General features: G+C 36.6%; 1 pseudogene; it reads right to left on the bottom strand.

Annotated features, from left to right (window-relative positions):
* Positions 1-2,565: 2,565 nt before the first annotated feature.
* On the bottom strand, positions 2,566-11,182 carry LOC140135466 (tubulin beta chain-like; annotated as a pseudogene).
* Between the last annotated feature and the right edge of the window lie 2,982 nt (positions 11,183-14,164).

The following is a 14,164-nucleotide window of genomic DNA, read 5'->3' as shown; positions in this document are numbered from 1 at the left end:
TTTAATTAGGTGTAAATCGGTATATTTCCGAAGAAATCATCAAAAAACTGTCGAATTAGTCTTGACTGTGATATACCACGTTCCAGACCAATTCGATAGTTTTTTGATGATATCTTCGGAAATACACATCATCATCATCATCATGACGATTATCATTAACAAAAACACTGTAGATCACCAGTATCACACTGTATAAATGCCAGTAATTTCATAAGGAATCAGTCACATTTGCAAGAAACATTTACGTGTTCTTTTCCTTAAATGCTTGAAAGGGATGACATTTATGTCATACATAAGTTTTAAAGAATTTTCAAAACCGGGTCACCTTCCTTTAAGTTGTTGTTAAATTATACGTTTCAAACTTTTTATTCAAATACATTCAAACATGTAAAATATCTATTGAATAGATCTATTCATCAAAAACACAATTTTATTATAATATAATGTTATGAAATGCAATAATACTGTTAATTATATAAACAATAAAGGTGGACAGATTATTGAAAATTTGTTCCTAGCTATTTTGTGTACGTAAAATTAGTCTCATCCCCAGAACCCCAGAAGTGGTATAAATTTTGGTATCAAAAGAAAGATACTATTTTTCTCATTCACCCTGTGAAATTTCAGGGCTCAAAGACATTTAGTTTGAATGTTATGAATGAAAAGTAGCGCCTTTTTGGTCGACCAATTAATTATGGGGCTAGAAAATTACATTTTTAGCTCTCATATCAAAATGAATTGAAACATCGGCGTGAAACTTCACAGATGCGAATTGGTGTTAGAGGTCATTCAATCAAGAAGAAAACTTTATATACTGTAAAATCCGGCCATGCCCCTTAAATGGGCTCATACCAAACATAAAGGTTCGTAAACAAATAACATATTACATTTCATTATAATTCTTTAGCCAATCAGTGATCGCTATTTCGAGGGCGTTGCTAGACAGGAAGAGCAAAAAACAGCTGGGACCAGCTGAAATCCTATGGAAGACACCAATTTATAATCTTCCACAGTCAGTGGTGGCGCTATGGGGGGGGGCATCCCCAAATATTTTTCTTGCCCCCCCCACTTCTGAGGCGAAACACCCAAAATTACGTAAATGTCCACGTTTTGCGGCAATTTTGCGTAAATTTGCCCCCTGGAATTCACTTATCCCCATGCCCCCCCGAAAAAAAAATTCCTGGTGCCGCCACTGTCCAAAGTGTGTGAAATTGTACTGTTTTGTACCCTCATCAGAACCATTGTAGGTTCTGCAAGGAATCATAAAAGGAGCTTAGGACACTCGGGAACATTATGGTTCTCTGAAAGTCATTTAGAACCTTTCTGGTTCTCTAAAGGGTTCAAAAATTTGAACCTTATTCAGGGTTGAATAGAGAGGCTCTGCTTAGAAATTTAAGAACCTTTTGTAGAACAAATTCTTTTTAAGAACCACCGAGGTTTCTTCTAAGGGAATCTAAGAGGACAAAAAGTTTTTCTTGGAAATTTTTTAGAGAGTAGAGAGTAGACCGATTCAAATTTACACCGGCTTCTTGATTATTTTATTCACATGTATAAGTATAAAAAGCGGCAATTAGTCATGTCTAAAAATAAACAGATTCTGTGCAAAATTTTGGAAAATAAAATCACCAAAAAGACACATCCCCCCAAATTATTGTAAACACTACCGAATGTATGAAATAAAGCAACCGGAACGGTATACCAATTGAAATGCCAGCCATGTTGGGGTTCATTTTTAAGGTGACATAGGGACAGGTCTCCAGTTCGGATCCATAACCGTCCATACCAATCACCGGTGTCATTGTATTATCATGCAAATTGCCCTGTGCTACCTTACGGAGGCCAGAATTTCATTTAACCGAGGATGACACTGTCATGATTGACTTCGAAATGCATGATACCCTCTATAGAACTAGAAAATCCAAAACGTGGCTTTAAAGGGTTTTTAAAAATCTATAAAACTACATTCCAGGAAGTTTTTCTTTTTTCTTTCATTTTTTAAGGCTATTGGCCTTTTTTTTTTTTTTTTTTAATTATTGACCAAAGGCCAATTTTGAACTAAAAACTACCTTTTAGTCAAAAATGGTAAAGTCATAATTGGTCAATTATTCAACAAATAAAGCCAGTATCCACAAAAAAAAAATTAAAAAGAAAAAGTTCCTGGAATGTCGTGATTACAAAAACATTAGCCAAATTTTGGAATTTTTTTTCTCGTGTGTTTACCAAAATTTGAGACAAAAAATGTTTTTTTGTGCGTGTGATTTTCTCCAAAAATGGGTATTTTGCACCAAATTCGTGTTTATTTACATTGCACGACTAATTTCCTATCCTATGTATAGGCATACTGTTATATAACTTACAAATCTGTAAAAATCATCCTTTAAAAAAAATGCCGACCCTGATTTTCCAGGATTTAGAGTCGGTCGGTTGAGGGCATCGCAACACAACAATTTTTTTTGCTCTATTAAGATCTGCAGCTCTTTTAATTAATGCATTTCTGAGAGTGCAAAGACATTTATATTGGGAGGGGGATGTATCTATAACACAAAATCACATTGACGAGAATAATTCATTTCAAAACGGTCTAGCTTTTAATTAATTAACATAATTACAAGACAACAGATCGAAATAAATATCTCAGCTATATATTTTCACTATACACTCTTTAGGTAAAAAACGGGTTAAAATAGAACCTAAAATGGTTCTGTCCTGCATGTGAAAATTATTTTTGGGTTCTTTTAAATTTTCAAGAATCCTTTTCCCTGAGAGTTCTACATTGAGCAGCCAAGAACCCTTTTTTCTAAGAGTGCATACTCATTTTAGCATAAAGTAAAATATTATGCATTTTTTTCATGCATACAATTAGTATTTGAAAGTTAAGCTCGAGGTTTTAAATTACTTGAATCTCTTAAATAAATCGAGTAGTCAAAACATGATCAGTATCATATCAACATGTTCATTTGGGTTTTACAGTCGCACTATCGCACCAAACAAATTATTGTAAAAAATATGGTCAATTTCTAATTGATCGATTGTGAGTAGCTGCCTGAATCAGAGAATTACTGTAACGCATTTAGCACGTGGCGGAACACAGTTTGTACAGTACTAAGAGAGTAATACTGTAATATGGTAACGGTATATGATTTTAACAGATGATATAAAGTAAAACACAATTATTGCCATTTTCAAGTGAAATGTAGAAAAGTCTTTGGGTGATTAGCACAGAAATAGTTCTTAAGCTTCTTCTTGGTCTTCTTCCTCTTCATCAAATTCTCCCTCCTCTTCTGCTGTTGCATCCTGGTATTGTTGGTACTCAGATACCAAGTCATTCATGTTGCTCTCAGCCTCGGTGAACTCCATCTCATCCATACCTTCACCAGTGTACCAATGCAAGAAAGCCTTACGACGGAACATAGCGGTGAACTGCTCAGAGATACGCTTGAACAGCTCCTGGATGGCGGTGCTGTTACCGATGAAGGTGGAAGACATCTTCAGACCACGTGGTGGGATATCACACACAGCGGTCTTCACGTTGTTGGGGATCCATTCGACGAAGTAGCTGCTGTTCTTGTTCTGTACGTTGAGCATCTGTTCGTCGACTTCCTTCATGGACATACGGCCACGGAACATAGCAGCAACGGTGAGGTAACGACCATGACGAGGATCGCATGCAGCCATCATGTTCTTGGCATCAAACATCTGCTGGGTAAGCTCTGGGACAGTCAGGGCACGGTATTGCTGGCTACCACGGCTGGTCAGAGGAGCGAAACCAGGCATGAAGAAATGAAGACGTGGGAAGGGTACCATGTTGACAGCAAGTTTGCGAAGATCAGCGTTCAGCTGACCTGGGAATCTTAAGCAGGTGGTTACACCGCTCATGGTGGCTGAAACGAGATGGTTAAGATCACCATATGTTGGTGTTGTAAGTTTGAGGGTACGGAAGCAAATGTCATACAGGGCTTCATTGTCAATACAGTAGGTTTCGTCTGTGTTTTCTACAAGCTGGTGAACAGAAAGGGTTGCGTTGTATGGTTCGACGACAGTGTCTGATACTTTGGGTGATGGGACGACGCTGAATGTGTTCATGATACGGTCTGGGTACTCTTCACGGATCTTACTGATGAGCAGTGTGCCCATACCGGAGCCGGTTCCGCCACCGAGGGAGTGTGTGAGTTGAAAGCCCTGAAAAATGAATCAATGAAGAAAACAAATGTAAATGAGTGTTCAATATTAAGAATCAGAAAAAATGTTCTGATAATTTAAAACTGGACAATTTATGTACTTTGTACACTGCAAAAAAATATTAACTCAACACTGAGTAAACAGGTCACGGTTCAACAGTTGAGTAAAAAATTATTCAACATTGAGCTCATTTAGGTCACAACTCAACAAATGAGTAAAAAATTACTCAACCTAATGAGCTCAATGACGAGTAATTTTTTACTCAACTGTTGAGGTGTGACCTTTTTACTCACTATAAAAAAAAGTGATAGTGTAAAACCTAAAATATCTCTGGCTTGTCAAAAATAGTCAAGCAAGGAGAATCACGTGAGCCTTTTGTGATTAAGGTCCAGAATCGGCTTTAATATCATATTAAACTGACCTCAACGAATAGAGCAATTTTTGGTAACAAAAATGGAACTGGCATAAAGAGTAAAGGTCATGCAGGGGTCAAATTTGAAACTTGCTCAGATCTTGTCATAAACCACACTAGTATTGCTCTGATCATCACTGATCATAACGATTCAGAAAATGTGACCTTTCATCTTTTTGCTCATAACTCGAGAACCATACGTCGCAGATGGTTTAAACTATACTTCTTATGAATCAGAGGAATAATTTGGTTTCGAACCAAATATGATCAAGTTTGACATTTGACCCGTGCATGACCTTCCAGGGACATATGTCTTTTCGAAGGAAGGTGCACTTTTGCCTGACACTTTGCAACTGGACTAAAACTACTATTTCGTTATTGTCAAACGATCTTTATAGAGCTCATTATCTCTCTTCTCCTTATACTCTCGTGTGTCTCCCTTTATGTATCATAATTTTTTACAACATACTGCAGCCATCAGCATAGCCAGCCTTTGGGAGTAAGGGGGTAAAGCCAAATTTTCGTCCCCATTTGTCAATTTTTCGACCCATATTTAGTCATTTTAATGACTACTTTACTCTTTGCCGTCCCCATTTTCATCACTGACTACTCCACTGCCTGCATCAATATCATTCAGCAGACCATCAACATGCTGAAACACAAGATTTTTCTGCACGTGCAAAAATGAAAAACAAGCTTCAGAACCTACCTGTAAGCAATCACAGCCTTCTGCCTCCTTGCGGACAACATCAAGGACAGAGTCGATGAGTTCAGCACCTTCTGTGTAGTGACCCTTGGCCCAGTTGTTACCAGCACCACTCTGTCCGAACACAAAGTTGTCTGGTCTGAAGATTTGTCCGAATGGTCCGGAACGGACGGAGTCCATGGTACCGGGCTCCAGATCAACCAGGACAGCACGGGGACGTACTTGCCACCAGTAGCTTCATTGTAGTAGACGTTGATTCTTTCTAACTGAAGATCAGAATCACCATGGTAGGTACCAGTTGGGTCGATGCCGTGCTCATCAGAGATGACTTCCCAGAACTGAAAATTTAATGTTAAAGGTGGGTGGTGAGATTTTTTCATTTTCTATTTTCTATATAATTATCGAGACCTACCATTAAAGCACTGTTTCCCAATTTGAGTTGTATTGCTTCAGTTGAATATTAGAATCAGGAATGTATAACAATGGCATATTGGATAGTACATACTTTTTACCACGTTTTTGTTTTAAGGGGTACTACACGCCTGGCCAAATTTTTGCCTATTTTTGCATTTTCTCAAAAATTATAGCACATTGGTGACAAGTAAGATATGTATATTATAGGGGCAAGGACTACAACTACTGTACTGAAAATTCAGCAACTCAAAGCAAGTAGTTATTGATTTATTGATCAAATATTGGTTTTCCCTCATTTTTGACTGTAACTCCGTATCTGTTGTCTGTGCTGAAATAAAATTTCCAGTGCAGCAGTTGTAGTCCTTGCCCCTATAATATACATATCTTACTTGTCCCCAATGCGCTATAATTTGAAAGAAAAATGCAAAAATAAGCACAAATCTGCGCAGGGGTGTAGTACCCCCTTAAACGATACATATCTGGAGCGTTAACGCTTACTGGGTTAATGAGAAAATAAATATGAGCTTTCTTCTAATGCCAACCAATATATCAAATTTTATGAGAAAAAGGAGGACAAGGTTGTATTAATTCAATACATTTAATTTATGGGTAAAAAGCCATTTTTGGTGATTTTTTGTTCAGTTTTGACCAAAAGGTATAATTATTACATTTGAAATGTTTTGAAAAATGACATTATGCATCTTGGAAAGAGTATCAATTTACTAAGATGGATGTCTATATCAAAAAAGTCAACCACAACATTTTTCTGTAGCCTATGGTACTTGACCCATGAACTCTTGGAATTCATAGTTAAGCCTTAAAATGCACGTTGATTTTGGTCATTTGGGCCAAAAATTGACCCTTTCGCCATTTATAGCAATTTCTTGCGTTACAAAAGTTAATTACACTTAAGGTTTTACCGTCGTTACTAAACCTATCGACCAAATTTTTTTAAATTGACATATTTTGTACATTAATATGTGTAGATAATAAATCACGAAAAAAAACAGGGGGTGCCGGACCTCACTTTTGAGCTACAGCCGTTTTAAAAGAGGTGTACATTTCCAAAAATCTCTGTACACTTCAATGGCAAAATCAGCAATTTGCCCAAAATATACCACCTTTTGCGTTGTATAAAAAAATTGTCGAGACAAAATTTTTTAATTTTATATATGTTATGAAAAAGAAAAAGCTCTGTAAAATCGCGCAAAAAAATTGGGGGTACCGGACCTTGTTTTCGCGTAAATTGACCAAAATAGGTCAAAAAAGCATTTTTTCTGCGACACCATGCGTAGTTAATTGCGTACATGGATATTTTGGTGCGTACCAACGCGTTGGTATATAAGCGCGATCTGATGCCGGATTAGCGTTCGTTTACGCATATGGCCACAAAAAAGGAATCGTCTGTTTACGCAGGAAAGTTTTCACTGTAAAAAAAAGTTACCTAAGATACTTCTTAGGCTAAGAAGTGTCTATATTAAATAGGAACCATTATGATGATGTCGACTAGAAAAGACTTATAAATCAAGCCTTAAAATTCTTAGCCTAATTCTAATTTGGTGTATTTTGGTCACAAACAGGTGTAAGAAAGACTGCCATTTTGCAAAGATATTGGGCCAAAGAGTTATTAAGTTACACAAAGTGAGGAATTTTCAGTTTTATGTTCACCTGACTCGAATGACCAAAAAGAGGATTATTTTATTAAACATGTTAAAGCGAAGCGTTTGACACCATGGGCGGAAGTGTTTGACTATAATAGGCCTACAATTATTATAGGCATAGGCCTACTTAGCATGCTTAGTGCATGCCGTTTACCGAGAGGAAAACTTTTTTTGGTGTAGAAAAACGTTTGGCCAATTATGATATCATAATTTAATGTATGACCCTTTTTTTAAACGGAAGTTTTGATGGTGTTGTCTGTAACGGGATCCGATACCCCTGGGTACGTTATAATAAATCACGCCCTCTTTGGGTCCTTTGAGTCTCCATCATGGCAGAATAGCAACTAAACCACGTCGTCTTTGCCTCCTGATTTATTGTAGTTTTATGAAGCGTTACACAACGCAACATGGTGTCAGAGTGGGGTTCTGACATTGTGGAGGACTCCCGCCCGTACTGAAACGAGTCCAGTCGCTGTGGACGTCGTTAAGACTGTGAAAATGCAAGATTTTATCTAGTCATCGGGGCGTAAAATATAAGCTTTCTGAACAAACTTCGTCAGTTTCCGTGAGAAGCCGATTGGCCGAAAGTTGAGGTGACGAGCTGTCGTACCTAATTGCCTACGGCTGTGTTTTGGAGAATTGATGGAAGTGCGTATCGGCGAATGCATGAATGTGAATCTGGTCCAAATTTTAAGAATGTCTACTGTATAATCGTCCTTGAGTGTGGACACCAGCTTGGAAGAACTGACGTTTGTAAATCGTCGTGTATCATAGACTGTTTGCTGAGCTAAATGTAAGCAAGATTGCAAGCATAATAAAATAAATTAAAGCAAGTGACAGTGAGCTGTACAGACTTGAACTTTTGTTGATGATGAGTCAATCTTCAACCGCCTTGAGTTGAACTGTAACCTGTATGTATATAGTTATCCAAGACCCTTAAAACCGTGAGGAAGCTATACTATTGTGGTTAAATTTTGCAATCCAAGACCCTTAAAACCGTGAGGATGCAAATGGACTTAGTTGGTCATCAAGATGCTCCAAGAGATGAGATGCACCTGGACTCGAAGAAATATCAACAGAAGCCCAGCAACACAGTGGATGTTGTTTAGCGGTGAAAGGATCTGCTTTTAATGGGACTTGACTTGCTGGTCATTGCTGCCTTCATCAAGCATGGAAAATACATCATTACATGGACAGATTACATTTATATTGTGAACATTTCAAAAATCAAAATTGAAGATCAAAGGTTTGTTGCTAAAAAAATGACAGATAGAGCAACTTTAAGTTTAAAATAACATGTGTGACATAATCTAATAACAAATCATTCAATGATTGAACTTCATCAACGCTTTTAATGGACAATTTGAACAATGAGACTTCAGCAACGATGAACAAACTTTCTGGGAATTACACAGCATACCAAACTTTGTCGCCAATCATCTGTTTAAAAAAAGAGACAATTTTTCAAGTATGAACTGGTACCATCAGAACAGAGCTTTTGGCATATTGTTTATTTGTCAAAGTCATTGTTTTCATTGAAGGAAAATATCCAAAAATCCTTGTTCTGGAGATACCGTACTTGTGTTACTTATAAAATGACTTTTAACAGTTAACAACCACATGGACAGTCAAATTGACAATATGGACACTTGAAGAGATTTAGTGAAAAAATTCTTTGAGCATAGAATTTTATTTCTCATTTTTTCTAAAGGAAAAGAGATGTAACGGGATCCGATACCCCTGGGTACGTTATAATAAATCACGCCCTCTTTGGGTCCTTTGAGTCTCCATCATGGCAGAATAGCAACTAAACCACGTCGTCTTTGCCTCCTGATTTATTGTAGTTTTATGAAGCGTTACATCACGCAACATTGTCTATATCGCATGCATTATGAATTCAGTGCACGTATAGTAGGTCTTTACCCAATAACACAAAATGCTTTTAACATTTAAACTTTTAAAACATTTTTAAAATAACAATCAAAAACATTGAACACTTGCTGCAAAACATATTCTAATTCTGGACAATGTTGCCAAAATAACATATGTCTACAATAACATTTTCACAACATGTTTTTAATTTTGTTGTGGTGTGTTTCATTACGAAACGTTCTACAAACGTAACCTTTAATAGGCCTATAATATAGTGCTTACCCAACATTTAGGCCAAAATATTATTAAAACGAATTAACCAATTTAACCAACACTTGTTTAGGCCTAATGTTAAAAAAATACCCTGATTCTGTGTGGGTAGTCTATAACTTCATACCATCTATCGGACCCTACTGTCGTAGGCCTACTTTGGGGTGAATTGGGGATGGGGTCCAGGTCCGTTATCAGTGGAAGCACGCTGGCATTTGGTTTGTACATGTTGTATTTAATATATTAGAAGCGGCCACCTTTTTTTTGCGCTCAGCAAACATTGTTTTGTTTATTTTGTGGCCATAGTTATCGCCGGTGCGTAAAAATAGCATTGACACGCACAACACGCATCGTTCTCTGCGATGTCTGCAACGCAACGCCGAGCACGACGCGGAGTACGCACGCGTTGAAAACAGGCGCAATAGTCAACTCAAATCGGGTGACGACGGTAAAACCTTAACCGTTATTGATAAACAACAATGCTTCTTTAATATAAGCTATTGAGAGCATTCAAAGAGAATGCAGTTTCCATGGCAACGGCCATTAATGCTCATATTTAAGCAAATATCCCCTGTGAAAGATAGAGCTAATTTCCCAGTAAAATTCACAATAAATTGTTGTAAATGGCCGTTTCCTTGGCAACTGGTTATTCTTTGAATTCTCCTAAGCTTAAAATTAAAGAAGACCTGTATATCAATAATATAAAGTGTAATTCAAACTTTTATAATGCACGAAATTGTAGTGAAAAGGGTCCAATTTTGGCCAAAATCACTAAAAGCATGCATTTTAGGCCTACTTATAAATTCCATGAGGTCATCGGTCAAACACCATAGACCACAGAACAATGTTATGATTGTCTTTTTTGTATTTAAACATCCATCTTAGTAAATTGATACACTTTCCAAGATGCATATATGTCATTTTTCAAACAAATTCCCATGTAAAATTACATTTTTTGGTCAAAACAAACATCACCAAAACAATTTTTACCCAAAATTAAATGTATTGAATTAAGCGATGATTTTGTTCGCATATCTTAAATATCCTGGTAACATGTGTTCTGCACACCAAATATGAAGTTTCTACTCCCATTTAGTTGTCAAAAAATAGCTAGTTAAAATATGCCATTTTAGGTAAAAAATAACAAAAATCCTTAAATAGCGTGACCGTTGCCATGGAAACGGAATAGAACACGCGGGTTACAAATTTGACAACATGGCAGAAAATATACTCCGGACTCTTCTGAACATTTTGAAACCGGCCCAATGAGCCGCGCCCCCATCCATATTTTTTTTGGGGGGGGGGGGGTCACCCAGGAGTAGTCACTGGGTTTTAAAAGGCCCTGTAGTAGGGCTAGTCGGTGACTTACTTGCCCTTTAAAAATGAAACTCATGCATACCACACACTGAATTAACATGCGAAAAATGCAACGTTCAAGAAATTACTCATCTTTTAAAATTACGACAAAATCATTTATCTTAAACAATTCTTACCTTTGCACCGATCTGGTTACCACACTGTCCGGCTTGGAGGTGAACAATTTCACGCATATTGAATGATTGCTTTTAAAATTTGAGTCGAACAAATAGAAAATATCGAGGAGAGAACCACGTTGGTCGTCTTGACTGTTCTATCGTTGCTAAGGCTAATGAACTTAAAAGACTTTCGATTCCACTTTATATAATAGTTATAGACCGGTTGTGATGAAGTAAAATTCATCCGCTGAAGTAGCACCAGGGATAAATGGTGGCAGCAACTATTATATTAAATTAGTGCTTTGAAAATAAAAATGTTAATATTTTTATATTGAAACAATTTAACCTTGCCGATACTTTTTTGTGTGAAATTTCCCGTCAATTGGTCATGCAAAGTGAAATATTTATGAACAATACCTGTTTGTTAATTAAAGTTTTATATTGCAGTCCCGCGGATGATTATTTCTACTGTAAGTCTTATCACATACCTCATCGGTTTGTGTACACTGCTACCATGGCTACCATGGTGAGAACCAGAGAGCATGGCCATAGTGGTAGAACCATAAACAAGGAATGTATTGATTTCAAAATTTCTCAAGAAGCACCATAGGCCTACCTAATTTTGACCATGTAAATGTTTTGGTGTTGATAAAGTCTTTCGACAAGAAGGAAACTATTTTACTAAGCGTAAGGCCCTAGAGCTTTTATCATGACTCTCTCTAAATACATCTCCAAATAATTTGGAAGTTGGTACTTCCATCTAATCATCAGTGGCGGCGGAAGCAATACAATTTAGGGGAGAGTGAGGGGGGGCGAGCATTATTTTTAGGGGGGGTGGGACGTCCAACCTTCCAAAAATTTAAGGGGGTAGATTGTCCCCGCATCCCCCCGCTTAACGCTTCCGGCCGCCTATGCTAAGCATAACAGAAAAAGACCAGAGAAGATAAGAAATCATCTTAATGATCTTCTCTGAAAAGACCAGATCAGCTCAGAAACACAGCTTTCAGAATTAAAACTTCAATATAGGCCTACGGGGGGAGCAGTCTCAAGGATTTTCTGGGAACCCATGCTAGATCCGGAGTTCAGTAGATAACCTCTATACCGAGACCAGACTATATGGGTTATACCTCTAGCGGGACCAGATTTCTATAAAAACGTAACCCTACTAGTGTTCCCCGGGAGATTCGGTGAAAGTACCCCATGCATATATGAGACGAAGTGCACAAAATAATACTACAATTGTTGTACCAGAAATGACTTTTGAAAGTCAAAAAGCCACACTTTTTTTTGTTCGATTTGGAATCAGAAAATTTTATACTAGAGATGAATTGAGATTAGAAGAGACTTTACTTTTGGAATTCGAATCGCTAAAGAGTCATTATTTGGATTTGATGCCACAGTGGGAGTCTCTCTCTTTAACATGCTAAAACGGATCGAGCGGGGTACCGTACCCAGCCAGAATCCAAAGCCCCCCCCCCCCCCATTATAAAATGCGGTATCAAAATGATACGTCTTTCTCAACTTTCCTGACCTAATTAACCGCATGGGCAGAGAAGATTTTTTCTGATATTACATAATTCTTTGATATTTATTGTTGTTGAATATTTTGGGATGAATCCAATCTTTCACTTTGTCAAATTATCTAAAAATAGGTGGGGAAAATAGGCTAAACAAAACCAAGGGAATAAAAGAAACATAAACAATAACATAAGCCAACAAATAACTTTAAAAAACTCTAAAGTTGGTTGTCAACACAAGAAGATGGTAAACAGAGCTTGACCAGAGAGTAAACACGTCACGCTAGGAATTTTACAATAGTTCTTTGCCCTACCAAAATCGATTTCATCGATATCTCTGATGAGCACAGCATCGAACCAACAGAACCTCACTGCATTGATCAAAAATCGAATATACATTATTCTATGAATGGACCCATGTACAAGTACAAGTACTAGACCGTAGATAATAAATAAATTAGAATTGGCAAACTTGTGCTAATCAATGTTAAGAACTTGCCCGAGAATTTGAGCATTTTGTAAAAAAAAAATATATTTAAAGGTTAATGTGTCTCCCTTTTTGCAATTAAAATTGGGGGGAGCAATCAATTTTTGGCCAGCCAAGAGTGGGGGGCAAGCGCCTACAGTCTTCAAAATACGGTCCTTGGAACGCTTGGTACACTCTGTCGAAATTCCGTGCAGAATTTCATATGATCATGGAAATGACGTATATATATTGTGCCTATAGGAACAAGCATGACATCTACAACAATGATTTACCCTTCTCCTCTCTCCCCATCAATCAATGTTGGAACACATTGGGAAACCACTGAAGACATTGGCATTTCTCAACATTGAACGAGGGAGAGGGGTGTAAGTTTTCCGTTATTTACACGCAAGCGTCCCAAGACTTATTTCGATGATTGTAGTTGATGCGATCTGATTGTGATGATTCAAATGGCTGCGAAATTACAGCACTTTGAATCCTATGAAAAATGCGCTATACTAGCTTATAAATCCTAAATTTATTTTAAAAATAAGTAAATAAATAAATAAATAAATAAATAGATAAATAAATAGATAAATAAATAAATAAATAAATAAATAATTAAATAAATGAATAATTAATCAGCAAATTCGAATGAAGTCATTCATGATATCTTTAATAGACAGTGCTAAAGAAGTTGTGATGATGAGTAGTGCTATCTTCAGTAGACAGCAAGAAGTTTTGATGAATAATCATTTGTGCTATGAGTAGACAGCAAAAAGTTTTAATGAATAATCTTTTGTGATATCTTCAGCAGACAAAAATTACATTAATTATAATAAATTAATTAATTATAATTAATTATAATTAATTAATTAATTATAATTTAATTAATTAATTAATTAATATATAGCTTATTCAAAGAATACTTTGGTTTATTGTTTTGGGTATTAGAATGTGCGGCAAAAATTGGGTTTAGACATGGTTAAGGGGTGAGGTATGAACGTTTGGACAGTATTTATTATGGGACATTAGAGCACATCAGACATATCGAATTGCATTCTGAATACGAAGAATGTCCTTCTGATATCAAATAATTTTGAATTTTTGAAATTCGCAATGTAATAGGCCTACACATTTTATGGCAAATGATTAAAAATTGATATTTTTGATATTTAACAGTACTCGAAGT

Source organism: Amphiura filiformis, chromosome 16, assembly GCF_039555335.1.
Source record: "Amphiura filiformis chromosome 16, Afil_fr2py, whole genome shotgun sequence".
NCBI classification, from domain to species: Eukaryota; Metazoa; Echinodermata; class Ophiuroidea; order Amphilepidida; family Amphiuridae; genus Amphiura; species Amphiura filiformis.
Note: the sequence above shows the minus strand (reverse complement) of the source record. Positions and strands in the feature narration are given on the sequence as shown.